Genomic DNA, 11,362 nt, shown 5'->3' with positions numbered 1-11,362 from the left:
ACTATGTCCTTCCCGAATGTATTTCTAATAGTGTATAGGTACGTTTTGGGATAATCAACGATCAATAGCCAATTACGACCGCTTAAATTTTTCTCTTGCTGGTGGAGCAGAAGATAACGCTCAAACCACGTGATAACTTATCATATCATGTCTACTGTCATGTGGGGAGGGCCAGCGCAGCAGCAGCAGCCAGTGGACTACCGCACTAGGCGGCCCACCCACATGTTCTGAGAACATTGAAGAAATAAAGATGTTTGTAATCAATCAATCAATCTCGCGATCACCGAACCCCTGACAGCGAGAGTCACTGAACCAACTGGCGACAACCCTGCAGAGTTGTGCACAAGTGTAGTAGAAGTTATGGGCTTCAAATGCCTAAAAATTACACCAAACGATTATGTGCAACGATGGAAACTAAACAAATTTTATTAATTCTAAATTTGCAGCTGCATAAATATTTTATAACAAGATTTAACATTTGTTTCAAAATTTAGACTGTTGCCAGACTTACGTGAATAACCTTGGTGGCCAGATTTCTGAACCAAACTATCACTTCCCGCTTGTACTAAAAATGCTTAGTGGAAACATATTATTTGCTGACACAAAAACAGCCTCATTTCCGCAGCAATCAAAACAGCGTAAGTTCCAATCTTACAACAAAGACATTGCTGTTGAGCTTTCAGATTTTTTATGCCGTGTGGCCAGACGTTTGTGCTCATAATGGCAACTATTTCTATTCGCGGATATGTTCTGTGTTTTATAAATTCAAAATTTGTAGCTGCCTAAGTATTTTATAACAATATTTAACATTCGTTTCAAAGTTTTTACTTTGTTGCCAGACTTACGTGAATAACCTTGGTTGGCCAGATTTCTGAACGAAAACTATCACTTCCCGCTTGTACTAAAAATGCTTAGTGGGAACTTATTATTTGCTGAGACAAAAGGAACCTCATTTCTGCAGCAAGTAAAACAGTGTGAGCTCCAAGCTTACTACAAAGACATTGTTGTTGAGCTTTCAAATTTTTGATGCATTGTGGCCAGACGTTTGTGCTCATCATGGCAACTATGCATTTCTTATCGCAGATATATTTCGCGTTAGAGTAAAAAGTATTATTTTATTTTTTCTGTTGTGAGGTAGCAATAATTTATGCAACATCTAGTCTAAATCTTAGTGAGTCGTCTGCATCAACGATGTTACAGCGGCGCCTCGCATCGAGCGCCCGTACCCGCGGTCCGACGCGGCATTTCGCCCTGCAGAGGAGCTGCCCAGCCCATATGACGTTTGCATGCGCCCAATCCACCGCTGCAGCTGTCAGTAAGGAGTCCTGGGTGGTATCGCCACGCAGGCATAGGACCTGGAAGAGCATAAGACCGTCGTAAGACTAGCCTTCGAAGCCGCCAGGTCCCGAGGGATATCGGTCGGTTGACAAGGACGCGGGGGGGGAGGGTGGGGGGCAAGTCCGCCCTCCTGCCACTTATCTGAACTAAATAAAGTTTGTCAGTGCTAGCTCTGCGCGTAGCCCGTTCCAAGTGTTGTTAGCCCTCTTTTACCAACTAGCAGAGTGTTCATTTTTCTTTAATTTTGCTGCGCTGCCTGACGGCCACAGCAAATTGAATATTTTCTCTCGCCAAGTCGGTCCGCGTTTTAAGGCCAAGACAGAGGCGGGCGGGGAGCACATAGATCAGAACCCCAGAAGCATGCACGGCAGAGTCCGATTTGCCAGTCGCGGGTGTACTTCCGGGCGACGCGTAAAATTTTCTGTGTATGCAGGACCAAGCAAGCGACACGGGCGAAACACTTCACGCGACGGTGCTGCTCTAACAGCGCCCTACGAGGTCCACAAACAGTGCTAATTATTTACTGTCCAAAGTTTCTGCTATGCAGCGCGCGGGGCTGGAGGGAAGCGGCAGAGTGCTTGCCCTTTTCAAAAAAATACATATGAAAACAAAATGCATATGAAGGCAAAAAGAAATGAGCGCGCGCTGACACGCCGATTAATGGGGAGGACTCTGCGTAGACCTTCGTCAGTGCTGCTGTTTCCAAAGCCATAAAGGCGATCTAGTCGAGCCGACCACCCACTGAAAACTCGTCGCAGTGAAATTATTCACTCCATTCTCCCAGTCGCCTGTCCCGGCGGCCGCCGGCGCACTCGCTCAACGCCGAGTTACCATGGAAAAAGGACATTTTCCTTCCTCCATGATGCGCCGCGAGCTGTGGGGGCGAGATCTAGTGCGGAAAACCGCTTGGCGCTCGCGAGCTGTGGCCGCCGTGCTTTCCAAAAGTCGGTGCTAGTTGTTCGCAGCCGAAAGGCGTCGTCGCGCGCGCGGAGGCGCAGAAAAAATGAGCGGCAGCACACCGAGAGGGCGCTGCGGTCGCCGACGGGAGGGGACGCGCTTCTCATCGGCCCCTGCTATTATGCCGATTAACGCAGTGTTAATTTACAGTTAAAGCGATATATTTGGTATCAAAGTGTGCGCGAAGGTGCGGGGCATCGACCGGTACCAGTTTTGACCAAGCGGTACGTGATTCTCCCGATTTACGAGGACTTTTTTATGGTGCGGTGCTAGGCCTAGCGTCGGCCTACCACAAGTACGGCCACCGGTGGCGACGGGCCCGGCCGCTAGGCCTAACCCGACGACGAGTACGACCAAGATGGCGTCCGAGAATAGAAGTGGCCACGTCGATGGGAGACAACATAACGTCAGCGCCGAGCATCGGCAGTCTCGGCGGGCGTACGTCCATTGAAGTTCCCGGAGAGGACATTACACCGGAAGAAGCCGAAGGCTGGTCGGCCTCCGGCAAGCGCATCAAGCAGATCATGGCCGGCAAGGAAAACGGTGAGTCCGCCGCCACTACTCGCCAGTCTAGACCCAAGACTAGGGCCAGTTTTCCTAAGAGAGTTGCAGCCTCGGTAACGAAAGCGGCGATGATGCCGATAGACATGCCGAAGGAAGACACCAAGATAGTCATGAGACCATGGGGAGGTCTCAACGTAGCGAGAACTGAGGTTTCAATAATTATGTCGGCCGTCATGACGGCGGTTCGAATAACGAAGGAAGAAGCCAAAGCAGACACCATCTGCACGAAGGCGCAGCAAAACATCATCGTGGTCAGCACCCCGGACGAGAGGCGTGCCACGCTGTACTCTAAGGTCAAAACCCTAAACGTAGGAGACAAGGCATACGAAGTCAGCGCCTACCGAACGGCGCCGGACGGCACGGTCAAGGGAGTCATCCGAGGCATAGCCGTACACGACACCCCGGAAGAGATAACCGAAAACATCGTGAACCCATGCAACCCGCTAGCGGTGGAGGCGCGCAGAATCGGCAATACAACCACAGTGATAGTACTCTTCGCTGGACAAAAAGTACCGAACTACGTCAAGTATGGCTCGATATTAGTCAGGTGCGGGCTTTACCGCAAGCACTTTGACGTGTGCAGGCAATGCGGCAGGATCGGCCATAGAAGAGATGTATGCCCGAATCCCAATGCCAAAGTATGCTTCGACTGCGGAATCGTGAACCCCAGCGAGGATCACAAACGCGAATGCAACCCCAAGTGCAAGCTCTGCGGGGGACAGCATCCAACGGGCGAGAGGGAATGCGAAAACAAGTACAAGATGCCGTATGTGGTCAAAAAACGGCAATGGGAACGCAAGATGGAAGCCATGCAGCAACAACTGGATCCGAAAAGCTTTCCGCCGCTGCGAGCGCCGTCTGCTGAGAGACCCCGCGGGGATTCGAGGCAGCGCGACAGCAGCCGCAAGAGGGACAACAGCAAGGGAGGCAGGAGCGCCAGCCGCCACAGACCGTCGCAGTCGGAGGAAAGAGTCACCTGGGCCGAAGCAGTCAAGGCTAACATGACAGAGAAAAGACAACCACCGGCGCAAAACGCCACGAAGAAGTTCTAAGAAGAGAATGGAATGGTAATAAAAGCCCTAAGAGACGAGAACGAGAAGCTAAAGCAGAGAATCGCCGAGCAGGACGCAACCATCAAGGAAATCAACGCGAAGCTAACGACATTAATTGCGATGCAGCAACAGCAGCAGCTGCTGCCGAAGCCCGCACAAGAGAGGGAACAAGAAGAGATAACCGAGGACGAACTAGAGGTCGAGGTGGACCCGAGAGCCACGAAAACGGCGGGACCGGCTCCCAAGAGGAGAGCCATAGAGGTCGCCAAGGAACGAAAGACAATGGAGAGAATCGAAAAACAGGACGTCAGACTCGACCGTCTGGAGGCGACCAGCAAGGAAACCAACGAACGACTTACTGCGCTCGCGCAAACGGTTCAGCAGATGACAACGAATATACAGAGCACGATCCAGAACATGACGGCGCAAATGCAAGCACAGCTGCAGACGCAGATACAGGCACAAATACAATGTATGGAAGCACAGATCACCGCCAAACTGCAGCAATCATGGACGGGACAGCAAGTACAGCAGCATCCACACCCCCAGTGAGAGACCTCTTGGTCTGGCACTGGAACTGCAAGGGCTTTACCGGCAAGAGAGCAGTGCTGCAGCAACACTTGCAGCAACTAACGAGGAAACCAGACGCCATAATGATTCAAGAAACACACAGCGAAGAGACGCCGAAACTACCGGGCTACCGGTCGCACGACAGCCCGCCGAGCAAAAGGGACACGTCCAAGGGCATGGGCAGAGGGGTCTGCACCTTCGTTAGGAGAGGGATCACCTTCGTGGAACACGAAATAATCGGCAGAAGCGCCATCGAACACTGCACGGTGGAAGTAATCACGGGAAAAAAGAGGAGGGAGTGCACTTTCCTGGTGAACGTCTACAGCAACCCGTCCCACGGACAACAGAAATTCAAGGCACTGTTCCACAAGGCAGCTTCAGTCGCGGGAAGCAATACGCTCGTAGTGTGCGGAGACTTTAACGCATCGAGCCAAGACTGGGGCTACCACAGAACGACGGTCAAGGGGAGAGAGCTGATGCAAGACGCCACCGACGTCGGACTGAACCTAATCACGGATCCGGCCTTTCCCACCAGGATCGGCACATCTGTTCCGAGAGACACAACTCCGGACCTTACCTTCATCAAAACTGAAGGAGGATCAAGAGAAGCGAAATGGAGAAACACGGGCCAAGAGCTGGGCAGCGATCACTACATCGAAGAGGTCGTCACACTGCTCGAAGGCCAAGGCAACACCGGCATAAGAAAGCATCGCATTACGGACTGGGACGCCTTTCGAAAGGCGCTACCCGAGGTGCAAGATGACATTACGGACATCGAGCAATGGGCGGCCAACGTCGTTGAGACGACGGAAGGAGCCACCAAAGAGCTAGAGACGGACGAATGGATAGACAAGATGGACAGTCGGCTGGCCGACCTGATAGAAGCCAAGCAGTCCATAAAGGCGAGGTGGCAGAAGGGACGAACCAACCGAAGTCTAAGGAAGAAGATCGCCGAGCTCAACAGGCAGATCGAGGTCCACTGCAGGGTGCTATGCACCCAACAGTGGACCGAGGCCTGCAACGAAGCCGACGGACAGATGCACAAGGGCAAGGCGTGGAACATGCTGCGGCACCTCCTCGACGAAACCAAGACCAAGGGCCACCAACACAACAACCTGGCCAGGATCCTACACAAGGCAATCTGCGAACACGGGGAGGACGAGGTCAAGCGGCGCTTGGACGCCAAGTACCTGCCGACCACCCCCACGGAAAGACACCCGGATTACCAAGGCAAGGAGAACGAGACGCTAGATCGCGACATCCAGACGTGGGAAGTAAGAGTTGCCCTGCAGGAACTCAATGGAAGGTCTGCCGCGGGTCCCGATCGAGTGACCAACAGAGCGCTCAAGAACCTCAACGAAGCGGCCATCGAAACGCTCACGAACTTCTACAACAAGTGCTGGCAAGAAGGAAGGCTACCCAAGCAATGGAAAGCAGCCAAGACGATCCTCATCCCCAAGCCTGGCAGGCCGCCCAACATAGAGAACCTTGGGCCGATCTCACTCACTTCGTGCGTGGGAAAGGTCCTCGAGCACGTTCTCATGAACAGGTGGCAGCGTTACCTGGAAGAATCGGAGCTTTACCCAAACTCCATCATCGGGTTTCGGAACAAACTCGGGACGCAAGACGCCATGATCTTACTGAAGAACGAGATCATCGACGATACGACGGGCACCAAGGACAACAGAGCCGTACTCGGGCTGGACTTGCAGAGCGCCTTTGATAAAGTGAGGCACTCGGCTATCCTGGCCCAAGTATCCAGGCTAAACATGGGCAGGAGGACATACCAGTACATCAAAGACTTCCTGACGGAACGAACCACCGAAATCTGTGCGGGAGACCTACAGCTCAAAGAGAAGAAGCTGGGCAGCGTCGGAACTCCGCAGGGGTCGGTGATCTCCCCGCTACTCTTCAACCTCGTGATGATCGGGGTGGCCACCCGGCTACAAAGAGTAGCGGGAGTCCGGCACACCATCTACGCCGACGACGTGACGCTATGGGTACCGGGAGGAAGCGACGGACACATCGAGACAACGCTGCAAGAAGCGGTCAACGCCATCGAGGAGCAGCTGGACGGGTCTGGACTCGTTTGCTCCCCGGCCAAGTCAGAACTGCTGGTGATTCCCCCGAAAGGATCGTGCAGGAAAAGAAAGAATATGGAAGTCAAGTACGAGCGTCCCAAGATCACGGTCAAGACGGCGGGAGGACAGGTAATACCGCAGGTCGAGAAGATTCGGACTCGGGCTGCTCGTCCAGCGAAACCGAGTCAACGGTGACACGGTCAACAAGCTCGCGGGCAAGGCGGCTGCGGCAATGAGACTCATCAAGAGGGTGTCCAACAGAAAAGCGGAGATGAAGGAGGAAAGCCTGACTAGGCTCGTTCAATCCTTCGCAGTTAGCCACATAACGTACGTGGCCGCCTTCCACAACTGGAGGCCGAGTGAACTTAACAAGATAGACGCCACCATACGCAAGGCGTATAAGGCGGCACTCGGACTCCTCGGGGGCACGAGCACCGAAAAATTCATGGCGCTGGGAGTCCACAACACACTGGACGAAATAGCCGAAGCACAGAGAACGGCGCAACTCGAGCGTCTCTCCGAAACGAGAACCGGAAGACAGATACTGCGGGACCTTTGCCTCGAACCGAGGGAAGGTAAGCAGCAGAAAGACGTACCTATACCAGATAGCATCAACAGAAAGCTCAGGGTCTTCCCGATCCCGAAGAACGTGAACCCCGAGCACAACAGGGAGCGGTGGTTGGCGAGGGCCAGGGCTCTCGTGGACCTCCACGCCAGAGAAGAAGGCGCCGCCTACGTGGACGCGGCAGAGTATCAAGGGAGCACCGACGCATACGCGGCGGTGGTTGTCGGGGATCGACGGGTGCAACGAAGACCGCGGTGAGCGTCCGGACTCGAGAAGCGCACCGGGCGGAGGAGGTGGCCATCGCCTTGGCTGTTTCCGACCCCGGATGTACTACAGTATTGTGTGACTCTAGAACGGCAGTGAAGAACTACGCCAAGGGTAGGGTATGTAGTGAGGCCGCGAGCATACAGCGCAAGGCCGAAGACATCGGACGCAACAGTCCTGTGGTGATCAAGTGGTTTCCGGCCCACATGGGCAGTGACGAGTCGGAACGCGGAAACGTGAACCACAACGAGATGGCCAATTCGGCCGCGCGAGGACTAACCAACCGCGCGGCTGAAAGCACGGCCGACTCGGAGTCCTGGTCGCGGCGCAGTGCCAAGGACAAGATGACCACCTTCAACGAAATAGTGAAATGGTACAGACTGAACAGACAGACTATGCCGCCACCTCACCCGGGGCTTACCCGGAAGGAGGCAGTGTTATATAGACAGTTACAGACGGGGTCCCTGCTCACCCCGGTGCTAGCTAAGCACGTGTGTCCGAGTGTGCACGCGAGCGACATATGCAGACTGTGCGTGAAGGAGAGAGCCACCGCGGCTCACATCCTTTGGGACTGTAGCGTAAATCCGCGCGAAGCCAGCGAGAAGACGACGATCCCGACGCAGCTAGAGGCTGCAACGAGGAGCTGTGATCAAAAGACACAACTCAAGGCCGTCCAGCAGGTCTCGGCAGCTTTCGAGAGGCAGCGACCGAGCGAAACCGAGGAGAGGGGGGCGGCAACCCCAGGAAGGGGGCGGCGGCCCTCTCGAACCCGCGGAAGTAGCAAGGGACGTAACAAGACCTCAAGGAGCACAACGCACGAGATTGGCGTAGTGGCCGCGTCGCGGTAAAAGCTTGTCCTCCCTGCTTGGAGAGAGCCTAACAGACTCTGCAGGCTTTCTAAATAAAAGTTGTTCTCTCTCTCTCTCGCAGCACACCCGGACTGGATGTCGCCAAGAAGTCCTTCGTGCAACTTGGGCGCTGAGCAATGCCAAGTTCTCCTACAGCAGGTCTGGTTTGCGAAGACGGGGCTCTTCCGGAGTATTGGTGTAGGGCAGTCGTTTCTCACTTTGTTCCGTACCAAGGCAGGACGCCCACCCACGGAGCTGACCGATACCGACCAGTGGCACGTCAATATCCTACTGCTTGCGGCCCAGCAAGCAGTAGGATGACATTTTTCTAGTGAACCGATCTCACACGTTGAACTCAGAGCCGAACTGGTCGCCTTTCAGGAGAAGGGAAAAGCTAATAGGCTTGAGTATTTCACGGTGTGTGTTTTGAATATTATAAGCGTCCTAAACTACTATGTCCTTCCCGAATGTATTTCTAATAGTGTATAGGTACGTTTTGGGATAATCAACGATCAATAGCCAATTACGACCGGTTAAATTTTTCTCTTGCTGGTGGAGCAGAAGATAACGCTCAAACCACGTGGTAACTTATCATATCATGTCTACTGTCATGTGGGGAGGGCCAGCGCAGCAGCAGCAGCCAGTGGACTACCGCACTAGGCGGCCCACCCACATGTTCTGAGAACATTGAAGAAATAAAGATGTTTGTAATGAATCAATCAATCGCGCGATCACCGAACCCCTGACAGCGAGAGTCACTGAACCAACTGGCGACAACCCTGCAGAGTTGTGCACAAGTCTAGTAGAAGTTATGGGCTTCAAATGCCTAAAAATTACACCAAACGATTATGTGCAACGATGCAAACTAAACAAATTTTATCAATTCCAAATTTGCAGCTGCATAAATATTTTATAACAAAATTTAACATTTGTTTCAAAATTTAGACTGCTGCCAGACTTACGTGAATAACCTTGGTGGCCAGATTTCTGAACGAAAACTATCACTTCCCACTTTTACTAAAAATGCTCAGTGGCAACATATTATTTGCTGACACAAAAACAGCCTCATTTCCGCAGCAATCAAAACAGCGTAAGTTCCAATCTTAAAACAAAGACATTGTTGTTGAGCTTTCAGATTTTTTATGCAGTGTGGCCAGACGTTTGTGCTCATAATGGCAGCTATTTCTATTCGCGGATATGTTCTGTGTTTTATAAATTCAAAATTTGTAGCTGCATAATTATTTTATAACAATATTTAACATTTGTTTCAAATTTTTTACTTTGTTGCCAGACTTACGTGAATAACGTTGGTGGCCAGATTTCTGAACCAAACTATCACTTCCCGCTTGTACTAAAATGCTTAGTGGGAACTTATTATTTGCTGAGACAAAAGGAACCTCATTTCTGCAGCAAGGAAAACAGTGTGAGTTCCAAGCTTACAACAAAGACATTGTTGTTGAGCTTTCAAATATTTGATGCATTGTGGCCAGACGTTTGTGCTCATCATGGCAACTATGCATTTCTTTTCGCAGATATGTTTCGCGTTAGAGTAAAAAGTATTATTTTATTTTTTTCTGTTGTGAGGTACCAATAATTTATGCAACATCTAGTCTAAATCTTAGTGAGTCGTCTGCATCAACGATGTTACAGCGGCGCCTCGCATCAAGCGCCCGTACCCACGGTCCGACGCGGCATTTCGCCCTGCAGAGGAGCTGCCCAGCCCATATGACGTTTGCATGCGCCCAATCCACCGCTGCAGCTGTCAGTAAGGAGTCCTGGGTGGTATGGCCACGCAGCCATAGGAGCTGGAAGAGCATAAGACCGTCGTAAGACAAGCCTTCGAAGCCGCCAGGTCCCGAGGGAGCTCGGCCGGTTGACAAGGACGCGGGGGTGAGGGTGGGGGGCAAGTCCGCCCTCATGCCACTTATCTGAACTAAATAAAGTTTGTCTGTGCTAGCTCTGCGCGTAGCCCGTTCCAAGTGTTGTTAGCCCTCTATTACCAACTAGCAGAGTGTTCATTTTTCTTTAATTTTGCTGCGCTGCCTTACGGCCACAGCAAATTGAATATTTTCTCTGGCCAAGTCGGTCCGCGTTTTAAGGCCAAGACAGAGGCGGGCGGGGAGCACATAGATCAGAACCCCAGAAGCGTGCACGGCGGAGTGCGATTTGCCAGTCGCGGGTGTACTTCCGGGCGACGCGTATAATTTTCCATGTATGCAGGACCAAGCAAGCGACACGGGCGAAACACTTCACGCGACGGTGCTGCTCTAACAGCGCCCTACGAGGTCCACAAACAGCGCTAATTATTTACTGTCCAAAGTTTCTGCTATGCAGCGCGCGGGGCTGGAGGGAAGCGGCGGAGTGCTTGCCCTTTGCAAAAAAATACACATGAAAACAAAATGCATATGAAGGCAAAAAGAAATGTGCGTGCGCTGACACGCCGATTAACGGGGAGGACTCTGCGTAGACCTTCGTCAGTGATGCTGTTTCCAAAGCCATAAAGGCGATCTAGTCGAGCCGACCACCCACTGAAAACTCGTCGCAGTGAAATTATTCACTCCATTCTCCCAGTCGCCTGTCCCGGCGGCCGCCGGCGCATTCGCTCAACGCCGAGTTACCATGGAAAAAGGACATTTTCCTTCCTCCATGATGCGCCGCGAGCTGTGGGGGCGAGATATAGTGCGGAAAACCACATGGCGCTCGCGAGCTGTGGCCGCCGTGCTTTCCAAAAGTCGGTGCTAGTTGTTTGCAGCCGAAAGGCATCGTCGCGCGCGCGGAGGCGCAGAAAAAATGAGCGTCAGCACACCGAGAGGGCGCTGCGGTCGCCGACGGGAGGGGACGCGCTTCTCATCGGCCCCTGCTATTATGCCAATTAACGCAGTGTTAATTGACAGTTACCTCGATATATTTGGTATCAAATTGTGCGCGAAGGTGCGGGGCATCGACCGGTACCAGTTTTGACCAAGCGGTACGTGATTCTCCCGATTTACGAGGACTTTTCTCTGGTGTGGTGCTAGGCCTAGCGTCGGCCTACCACAAGTAAGGCCACCGGTGGCGACGGGCCCGGCCGCTAGGCCTAACCCGACGACGAGTACGACCAAGATGGCTTCCGACATGGAAGTG

The 11,362-nt window shown here is 52.6% G+C and overlaps 2 pseudogenes; both read left to right on the top strand.

The window, feature by feature from the left end:
- Window positions 1-2,672: 2,672 nt before the first annotated feature.
- Window positions 2,673-4,463, top strand: LOC149357649 (uncharacterized; annotated as a pseudogene).
- An 833-nt stretch (window positions 4,464-5,296) lies between these two features.
- Window positions 5,297-8,239, top strand: LOC149357648 (uncharacterized; annotated as a pseudogene).
- The last annotated feature ends 3,123 nt before the right edge of the window (window positions 8,240-11,362 follow it).

This window comes from Amblyomma mixtum, chromosome 3 (assembly GCF_055824585.1).
Source record: "Amblyomma mixtum isolate Tamu chromosome 3, ASM5582458v1, whole genome shotgun sequence".
Classification (NCBI taxonomy): Eukaryota; Metazoa; Arthropoda; class Arachnida; order Ixodida; family Ixodidae; genus Amblyomma; species Amblyomma mixtum.
This window is presented reverse-complemented; position numbering and strand designations above follow the sequence as displayed.